The sequence below is a fragment of the Octopus sinensis genome, linkage group LG18 (genome assembly GCF_006345805.1).
Source record: "Octopus sinensis linkage group LG18, ASM634580v1, whole genome shotgun sequence".
Taxonomy (NCBI): domain Eukaryota; kingdom Metazoa; phylum Mollusca; class Cephalopoda; order Octopoda; family Octopodidae; genus Octopus; species Octopus sinensis.
The window spans coordinates 16,669,584-16,680,526 of NC_043014.1; the positions used below are offsets into that span (position 1 = coordinate 16,669,584).

At 39.4% G+C, this 10,943-nt stretch overlaps 1 long non-coding RNA gene across 1 annotated transcript in view; it reads left to right on the forward strand.

The window, feature by feature from the left end:
* LOC115221342 overlaps positions 1 to 10,115 on the forward strand; it is a 71,782-nt gene extending 61,667 nt beyond the window's left edge. The window contains exon 3 of the long non-coding RNA XR_005002802.1: positions 9,841 to 10,115. This is a non-coding gene — a long non-coding RNA (uncharacterized LOC115221342). The remainder of the gene's footprint in view (positions 1 to 9,840) is intronic.
* Positions 10,116 to 10,943: the final 828 nt, after the last annotated feature.

Consider the following 10,943-nt stretch of genomic DNA (forward strand, 5'->3'; position numbering starts at 1 on the left):
ATATATACATCTATATATATACAACAGGCTTCTTTCTGTTTCTGTCTACCAAACCCACTCACAAGACTTTGGTCGGCCTGAGGCTATAGTAGAAGACACTTGCCCAAGGTGCCATGCAGTGGGACTGAACCCGGAACCATGTGGTTGAGAAGCAAGCTTCTTACTACACAGCCACGCCTGTGCCTATGTATGTATATTTTATATATCAAGCCCAAACAAGTTTATTTGTTTATTTGCATCATTGTCTCTTTCTCTCTCTCTCTCTCTCTCTCTCTCTATATATATATATATATATATATATATATATCATCATCATTTAGCGTCTGCTTTCCATACTGGTATGGGTTAGATGATTTGACTGGAACTGGCAAGCCGGAGAGCTGCACCAGACTCCAGTCCGTTTTAGCTTGGTTTCTACGGCTGGATGCCTTTCCTAACGCCAACCACTCCAGAGAGTGTACCGGGTCCCTTTAATGTGTCACTGGCATGGGTGCTTTTAACATGGCATATATATATATTTACCTGCCTCTTTCCAATCTAAAAATAGAATTGTTATTGTACCTTAACAGGCTGGAGTGTTTTGTCTCCTATTTCTAGTAATACCGGCTCTCTTTGAGAGCCCTTAATCATAATTTATGATAAGTTTAAATTCCTTGTTGGTATCATATTACAGCCTGTAGCTTCACAGTTCTATATTATTTTGAAAGTATAAATTTATATTTAACAATATCATCCAACTATTTAATCGGAATCTTCTATATCTGTTGGCAAGAAGGTAGCTGCTTATTGGACTGAGAGACATTGAGGAGGCGTTGATAACGGGTCAGTCCCAGAAACCGAGGGTCCAACATACGCTCATGTCAGCTCATCCAGTAGGGGTTACCTGTCACTTGCCAATCTAAAAATAGAATTGTTATTGTACCTTAACAGGCTGGAGTGTTTTGTCTCCTATTTCTAGTAATACCGGCTCTCTTTGAGAGCCCTTAATCATAATTTATAAGTTTTAATTCCTTGTTGGTATCGTATGACAGCCTGTAGCTTCACGGCTCTGTATTATTTTGAAAGTATATATATATATATATATATATATATATTGGTATATATATATATATTATATATATATATATATATATATATATATATATATATATATATATATATATATATATATTGGTGTATATATATATATATATATATATATCATCATCATCATCATCATTTATCATCCGTTTTCCATGCTGGCATGGGTTTGATGGTTCGACTGGAGACTGGCAAGCCTAGGAGCTGCACCAGACTCCAGTCCGTTTTGTCTTTGCTTCAACGGCTGGATGCCCTTTCTAACACCAACCACTCCAGAGAGTGTACCGGGTGCCTTTAACGTGTCACGAGCACAAGTGTTTTTAACGTGTCACCGGCACGGGATATATATGTGTGTCTCTATACCTCTCTCACTGACTGTCTCTATTTCTCTCTCTGTCTCTCTCTCTCACTCTATATATATTTATATATATATCATCCTATAACTTCTTCCTTCCATGCTGGCATGGGTTGGATGGTTTGACAGCAACTGGTAAGTCGACTGCGCCAAGCTCTATTATCTGTTTTGTCATCGTTTCTATGGCTGGATGCCCTTCCTTATGCCAACGACTTAAAAGAGTGTACTGGGTGCTGTTTATGTGGTACCAGCACCATTAAGGTCACCAAGTAACTTGCAAGACAAAGATCCTTCGACCGAGAGGAGGAGGAGTATTGAGGGAAGTGGCTTTGTGCTAGTTTGTAGGTTAGAGTATAATTGACGGATAGAGATAGGTGTGTTACTATAGAGGAGATTCATGACTACCCCAGTTTGAAAAGAAAGAGAGAGAGAGAGAGAAAAAGAGATAGATGAATGGTGATGTGTTGGGACATACTCTCAAGGTACAGAGTGGGGTGAATATAAGTGGTTACAGAGGATTGAAGAGGGTGAGTGGTCTGGAGAGATAGAGAGGGAAGTTTCATAAGAAGTTTCATAAGGAGAGATGGGGTAGAGGTGACTAGCTAGAGATGGTGAATAATATTGGAGTGGCTCAGAAGGTGCTATGGTAGATATGTGGAGGCATTGAGTGATAGCAGATAAGAGAGGTGTTAAGGAAGAGTATAGTAGTTGGGAGAGAGCAATGGCTGAAGGTACAGAAAGGAGGTGATTGTTGGGAATTGTGGGCCAGGAAGATAATGAGAAATGCATGTGGTTCCTGGAGGAGTAGGAGGAAGGTAACCAAAGAGAGGATGAAACCAATAAACTGTCCACAGTCTGTCTAACCTATGTGAAAGGCCGATCCAAAATGATGCAAAAGCTATGTGGCCCGTATGGCATCAGGACAGTATTCAAGAGTATTACAACACTTAGCAAATATCTCCTTCAAGTAAAACCACCAATAGAAGAGAATATGACCAAAGACTGCATGTACTCCATCCCATGCAGTTGTGGTGGGTTATACAAAGGCAAACCATGCCACCCACCTCAAAATAAGGGTAGACGAACATCGCAAAGCTGTGACACGAGGAGATATTGATAAATCGGGTATAGCTGATCATGTATGGAAAACTGGAGACCAGCTCCCCCTGTGGGATGAAGTTAAAATAATAGAGAACACCACTGGAAAATACAAAAACACATATGCTAGGAGACAACAACCTCCTAAGCAGACTGAGTGCAGATATGAGTAGCATATGGGAACTGGTATTCAGGAAGGATAGGAAAATATTAGATTTATAAACCCTAAAATTCACTCCATAATTGCCCATGGGCATATGGCATGGTGGTTAAAAGTGCGGGCTACTAACCCCAAGGTTCCAAGTTCAATTCCGGGCAGTAAAAATGTCCGTTTTCCATGCTAGCATGGGTTGGATGGTTCGACTGGGTTCTGGGAAGTCAGGAGGCTGCACCAGGCTCTAGTCTGATCTGGCAGTGGTTTCTACAGCTGGATGCCCTCCCTAATGCCAACCACTCCGTGAGTATAGTGGGAATTTTTTATGTACCAGCGGCACAGGGGCCAGAGAAGGCTGGCAACGGTCACGATCGGTTGGTGCGTTTTACATGCCACCGGCACGGGTGTCACAACTACAATTTCCATTTGATTTTCATTTTCATGTTGATGTTGATGTACTTGACTCAATAGGTCTCCTCAAGCACAGCAGGTTGCTCTACGATCCAAGGTACTTTGAATGAGCTGGGACTGGATATGCAAAACTAGTGTAGGATACAGTCATGAACTCACTTTATTTGCCAGGTCTTCGCAGTCACAGCATATCTCCCGAGGTCTTGGTCTTTCGTCATTGCCTCTGTGAGGCCCAATGTTTAAAGGTTATGCTTCATTACCTCATCCCATGTCTTCCTGGGTCTACCTCTACCCCAGATTCCTTCAACTGTTTGGGAATGGCACTTCTTCACACAGCTCTCCTCATCCATCTGTAGTACATGACCATACCAGTGCAAACGTCTCTCTTGTATGACACATCCTGTGACATCACAATTTTCTCTCACATGCTGTCTTGCAATCCAATCGAGAAATACCATAGGAATGAGAACCCAGGTTTGAAATTTCTGCAAGACACATGATGAAGGCTGGAGGGTATATCAGCCAAAACGTATTAACAAACAAGATGAGAACAAATATCCGTCAAATGTAAATAATGTTCCCAGACAAGTTTTGTTGTTCACCAACATATGGCAGCACACAGTTGCATGTGCAGTGAGAGCTAGAAGTGACCTTCATGAGGCAGTGTGCCATGTGACTTGCTGTGTTTACTCCGCAAGCTGAAATTTGCATTTTTGTGATCATTTGTAGGCTGTATTCTGCAATTTTGCCAAAGACTGGAGCAAAAAGCCAATGTGAAAGTTTGTGTTAAATTTGGGAAGTGTGCTACGGAGATATTGAGCATGCTTCAGCAAGCTTATGGCAACAAGGCAATGGGTTGTACACAATGTTTAGAGTGGCATGGGTACTTCAAAAGACACTTTGCCTCCCCAAAATCCATCCCCTCCTCACCGTGGTGGGGATGCTGGCAACGGGTAGTGTCAGAGCTATGCCATCGGGAACTTCAGTTCCTGGTAGGGCCACCCAAGGCAGATTGGTCTGCTGACACCAAGTGGTATTAGGGCCACAACCCGGCAGACGGGGCTCTGGTGAAATCCTCGGAGTGTCTGTTTTGGCAACTGGTGGCTCCTCGGTCGTTCTGTCCCTGCATCTGTGGACAATCTGCGGCAAACAGGATTTCTCTACATGCAGGATTGTTGGGGACCGCTTGTGAAATCCACATATTCCCACGAAACTTCTTCCAAAGAAGAAGCCGATTCAACCCACCCAGGGTGAATGGCGCCACAAGTACAAGAAATTCAAAAGTAGAAGAACATCCTGGGAAGATGATGAGCGATCTGGAAGACATGCAACAAGCGTCACCCCGGAAATGTGGTATTGTGCATCAAGAATTCGTCCAAGGCCAGACCATCAATCCTGAGTTCTACTGCAATGGTTCCAAGCATCTGAAGGAGAACATTTGGTGAAAGCGACTGGATCTGTGGGACGCGAATAATTGGATTCTTCATGTCAACAATGCACCCTGTCACTGAGCTCTCCTCACTCATGAGTTTCTCACCCAAAACAACAGGGTATCACTTCCACACTCACCCTATTCACCAGATTTAGCACCTCTTCTCGAAAATGACAATGCAGCTCAAAGGTCGCTGTTGTCAAGATCCAAGTGAATTGCAGAAGATCCTCAACCCACTTGTGGAAAACGACTTCCAGACTACATTCCAAAAGTGACAGGAATGCTGGGACTGGTGTACTGCAGCACAAGATGTCTATTTAAAAGGAAATGATGTTAAAACTTACATAAATAGCCCATTTGTTTGATTAAACATAACTAGTTTTGATAGGAATGTTTTGATACCTATTTCTTTACTGCCCACAAGGGGCTAAACACAGAGAGGACAAACAAGGACAGACAAATGGATTAAGTCGATTATATTGACCCCAGTGCGTAACTGGTCCTTAATTTATCGACCCCGAAAGGATGAAAGGCAAAGTCAACCTCGGCGGAATTTGAACTCAGAACGTAACAGCAGACGAAATACTGCTCAGCATTTCGCCTGGTGTGCTAATGTTTCTGCCAGCTCGCCACCTTATACATATGGCGGAGGGTAAAGACAATGGACCCCCACTTTGGGATATTTTGGGTTTTTTTTTTTACAGGAACCCACTATATCGAGTGCGGAGATTCCGAATCAGCATTTCAAAATTTTAATTCCACCCCCCCACCACTTCTTAAAATTTTTTTTAGCGAAATACACAGAAAAATAAGATTATGATTCTGAAAAGAAAAAAAATTTGTAAAATATTCAATTTTTCACAATAAATAAACCTATATATATATATATATAAACATTCACAATATCTCAAATATATGTAGCTTGAATCGGAGCCAATCCATATTTTTTTTTTGTTCCTAATTTAAGAACGAAGCCTTCAAGATTAGAGGGAAGGGGCAGTAGTCGAGACCCTCAACTCAACTGGTACTTCACAAAGGATAAAAAGCAAAATTACCGCGGCGAGATTCGACATCAGAACTTAAAAACCGGAAGAAATACAAGGTGTTTTATTCGTTACTCTAACGATTCGGTTAACACACTGATGTAATGGAGATACTAACACAATATAATCGATGGTGTTAATTTTCCAACCCAATTCAAAGAATGGTCTTGTGAATCACGTAACACAAATGTGGCTGCTATTTCTAGCAGGTCGAGCACAGAGCTTCTGGTTATTTTATATTATTTTTATCATGAATCTGATGTAATAATATAAAAAAATTGGGAGGGGGAGAGGTGAAATTTAATGGGGTGGGGGGTATATTTGTACTTTCTGACATCTAAAATGTAGGAAGCCGAAAAAAATTTTTTAAGGAGATTAGCCCCGATTTCTGAAAACGACTAAAATTGCCAGAGTCCCTTAGAGACATTAAAACTAGGGAAGAATCAGGGCAGCCACCTAAATACCTAATTACTGGCTTAGTCATGAAAAAAATGGGTGCGATCTGACGGCAACAAAGGTAGGTAGGTAGGTCTACAAGTACAGGCATGCTGGGAGGTTAGAAATTCGCTTTGCAACAACGTGGTTCAGTGTTCGAATCGAACGCACAGTACATTAGCCATAGGTTGACAAATGGTTTGTGAGCGGAATTTGGTAATTTAGATGCTCGCCAATTATGAGCGAATTCAATTTATTCTTGTAGAATAAAACGGATTCGAGGGGCAAACTACAATGTGACTTTTGGATATTACGTAAGACCTTAAATGTCAAACTTTGACTTAGTGGCATCTGTATCAATGATGAGGCAAATGAAATGGATTGTCTTGCGGGATCCAAAAATAATTAACATAATAATTAAATAGATTGATTTTTTTTTCTTTCTCTTAGTCATTTTTTGATATTTTTCTGCTGCTAAGAAGGTATTACTTCTAAGTTCGATTCTGACAGAGGTCGATAAAATAAATTAATTGAAAAATTTTAAACTAATTCAATTGATAATTCCCTATGTTGAAAAAAAAAAAATTCTGAGAGGGGTTGAAACAAAGTATTTAGAATAACTTCATTGCAACTAATCTATCAATCAATTGAGATTTGTCTTTAATTCTAAAATGAAAGAAACAAGAATACGCGCAAAGTATCGGCTCCAACTTTCTTCCCTCCCCAACTTTTAATTTCCAACTTTAATTCTTCTCATACAACTACACACCTGTTATTTCTAGATGAAACAAAATCTAACCAAAACCATCAATTTTTTATTATATTTAGAAATAACAGGTGAGTAGTTGAGGGAAAGAAATTCGATAGAAGTGGAAATTTAAATGTCTTGTGAGATTGAAGGTTTGGAATTAGAATTTGAATTAGGATCATTTGAAGAGCGTTCATAATAACAGTTTGACAAGAAAATGATGAGAAAATATTGAAATATGGTTTGCGTATTAAGCGGGAGCGGATGATGAAAAAAAGTTAGATATTGCCAGCTGCAATGTGAAGGTAGTAGGACACATTCTCAATGTGACCTTTGAGGGTAGAATAGCTTTTAATTAATCTATTGTTTTGTGTTAGTCACAGTATATTCCCTTTAAATATCGATGTGTGAAGCAAGAATGGTCAAAATTCACAAGAGTGACCACAGCCTCGGGGACACTGTTTGTTTTCTTCAAACCAGTTCCTCATATGCTGCAGGTGGCCACCATGAGAGCAGCCCTGGCACCAAACATACAGTCCTTTGACAGGTTGATTGCTAAAAAAAAAAGAGAAAGAAATATCATGAATGATGAAATATTTATTCTGTTTATTACTCATTTTATGCAAGTTTAGTAAATAAAATGAAATACTTGTACATTTTCATCAGAAAAATTCATAAATGGATTACCAGTATTAACTTTTGAGGAAGGGAGAAGGAGGAGAGCCACCACCACCAGCATCACCACTGCTGCCATCACTATCAAAATTATTGTTGTCACTTAAGTTTGATGGTTTAATAGGATCCAACAGATCCAAGAACTGTATTATGCCACAGTGTTTGCTTTGGAATGGTTTCTGCAGTTGAATGCCTTTCTTAATTCGGATCTTTTCACTTTAACGCCAAGAGAAAAAGATGTTTTATGTGACATTCTACCAGCATACGAAGTTTAAAAGTGTTTAGTTACAAAAAATTATTTTTTAAATTTGCCAGTCAAAGTGAAAAGATCCCTTAATTCTAACCACTTCAGGTACAGCTTTCAAGCCTAAGATTCACTTCAACTGAGTGGGGGCTACAATAGAAAGGAAGAAGGAGGTGGATTTGTACAAGGAGAAGAGGGCTTAAAGTATGAAAGAAGTGGGGCCAGAAAAAAATAGGATTCTTGTTTTAGAGAAGCTATACGGCTACTTACATCAGAATAGGAATTGTAATATTCATACTTATCTAACAAAGTTTACATGAAACAAAATAGCTCTCACTGGAAATTTAAACTAATCACAGACATGGTCATTCACCACAAATCCAATAAAGAGCAATACTTTTAGTAGTAAGTTAGTTGTTGTTTGTTCCTTCTCGAGCCATGCCTGGCTCATAAGGGCCGGTTTCCCAGTTTCTTGGCGTATAGGTTCCCCACCTGAACAGGACGCCAGTCCGTCGCAGGTGAGCTGCAAGATGCAGGAGGAAAGAGTGAGAGACAGTTGTGGCGAAAGAATCAGCAGAAGTTCGCCATTACCTTCTGCCAGAGTCGTGTGGAGCTTAGGTGTTTCGCTCATAAACACACACATCGTCCAGTCTGAGATTCGAACCTGCGATCCCTCGACCGCGAGTCCACTGCTCTAACCACTAGGCCATGTGCCTCCACTAAGTTAGCAGTAGTAACAATCAAGCACTAAACTTGTAAAATAGTTCGCAGCATGCCCTGACATTTGGAATTCAAACTCTGTTGGGGGGACAAACACAAACACACATATATATATACATATACATATATACAACGGGCTTCTTTCAGTTTCCGTCTACCAAATTCACTCACAAGGCTTTGGTCGGCCCGAAGCTATAGTAGAAGACACTTGCCCAAGGTGCCACGCAGTGGGACTGAACCCAGAACCATGCGGTTCATAAGCAAGCTACTTACCACACAGCCACTCCTATGCCTATCTTCAAAAAAAACAAAAAAAACGGAAAGCAATGGACATGGAAATTAACAAAGCATAAAATACTCACCATACACCACACACACCAACAACTGTTCGACATTTGTTACAAAACCAACTACAGTTGGTCAGTGTTTCGTTACATTTATGACACGTGGTGAGGATATTTGAAGACTGTTGGTTTAATATGGAAACTTCAGGGATTTTACTAAGTCTAATCACATCAGCAATAACCGACCATTGTTTAAACTGTTCTAATAAATCTGAAAAACAAAGCAAAATTTCATTCAAGATATATAAAAAATTAATATATTTAGATTATGTTTTATCTTTAAGTGGACGTTAAACGACGACGATGATGATGATGATGATGGTTAACAATGAACTATAAGGTTGAAAGGAATAAACTTTTACTTTTTTAAACATAGCAAACATGCAAATCTGACAGATATGAATAAATTACTTTTTATTGACCCTTTGAAGTAATGATCCCTATAGTTGGTGTCTTCGAGAGAAGCTGTTTCCTCACACTCAAATCTTTGTATTGTTTTAAGATTGTTCTTAATTCAAGTACATGCACTGCACATATATTTGAACTCTGTTTTAAATGTAAACATTTAATTTATATAGAATTTATAGACTTTAAAGTATACCACAAAGAAATTCTTTTAAAATGATTTAATGATTGGATAGAGGCCACTGCCCTTTGCAGCACTCAAAAGAATCAGGGCCCACAACTGTGCTTCTAAGGTTCAAAATTTGTGGTGGTATAGAAATATCAAAGAGCTGGAGGGTGAAACACAAGGATAGTAGAGAGTTCTATAAAGTTGAAATGATCAACTGCATGCGATATTTGGTGTTGATTTTTTTGAAACAAGCAAACAGCAACAACAGAAATTATATATATAAATAAAAGGGGCCAAATTGAAAACCTAGCTACCTTGAGACTATTTTTGCAATGAGGGGGACATGGAACTTCTAAATAAATTCAAACACATGTAATAGTTTAATAAGTAAGCTTTATTTATTGAACATCAAAACATGAATGTTGATAGCAGCTTAAAATATTGCTTTTATAAACCTTTTTCGAGATAAAAAAAAACATTAATGGTTTAAAAAGATGTGTAACTTATTTTGGTACTTCTCAAAATAGGCCAAGTCCATATTGAGAAGTGGTTGATCATAGAAAAGGCATCCAACCACAGAAACCGTGACAAAAATGGGATGTATGATGAAGGTAAGCTTTACAAGCTGCATTGTGGGTTACCTGTTTAGAAGGGCAATGACTCCAATTAAGAACTGGTACAGGTAGTTGTCGGAGCACTGCATCCTTCAAAACTTCCATGCTTCCTGAGATTCGCCAACACTACACCTGATTTTCTCTCCTCCATACACACGCAAGCATGTATCTGACTCATACACTGTTCACTTCCCAGACATTTGTACATTACTGCATATGCTTTATACGCAATTCTGACAAGTTGTGGTGCACCTGAGCACTGTATACAATAATTTTCTTATTATTCATCATTATTATTATTATAGAAAGGACACTTTGATCTTTCTCCTGACAACCTGTCTGGTATTAAAGGCACAAAATGCCATCAGTTCATGTGATAGAGTGGTTGGCAACAGGAAAGGCATCTAGCCATAGAAACCAAGACAAAAACGTAATGTATGAAGAAGACATAGATGCTGCACACGAGATTGCAAGCCACAGCTTGTGGGGGAAATAATTCTGAGTAAAAAATAACAGAGGGTAAGGAATTTCTTTGGTTATGATGCAGACAACCTCTTTAGAGCCAGTGACAACATAAAATGCACCCAGTCCATATTGTAAGACATACACAGCAATCGAATTGGTTAACATTCCTTGCTGGTGTGTGCGTGTACCAAGATAATGGGAGAATGACAAGTGATGAAAGGATGTGAGATTCACCTAACTTATACTTGCATGGAAATACAAATAAAAGGAACTAGCACTATGACCCAGCAACGCCGGGTCATAGTGCTAGTGCATGCATATACAGCTGCGTGCGTGTGCACATACACGTGAGTACTGTTCAAATCTCCGATCAATCACATACAGCTAGCTGACATTCAATTGACATATCAAGTTTCGGGCATTTTTATTGGGTTTTGGATAGAAAATTCACAAAAAAAGTCACTTCTATTGATTTTTTAATGGCTTTGCAGGATGACTGGGGAAATGTAAAGATGTGCACGACCACCCTTGGACGGTTTTGAATGACCATA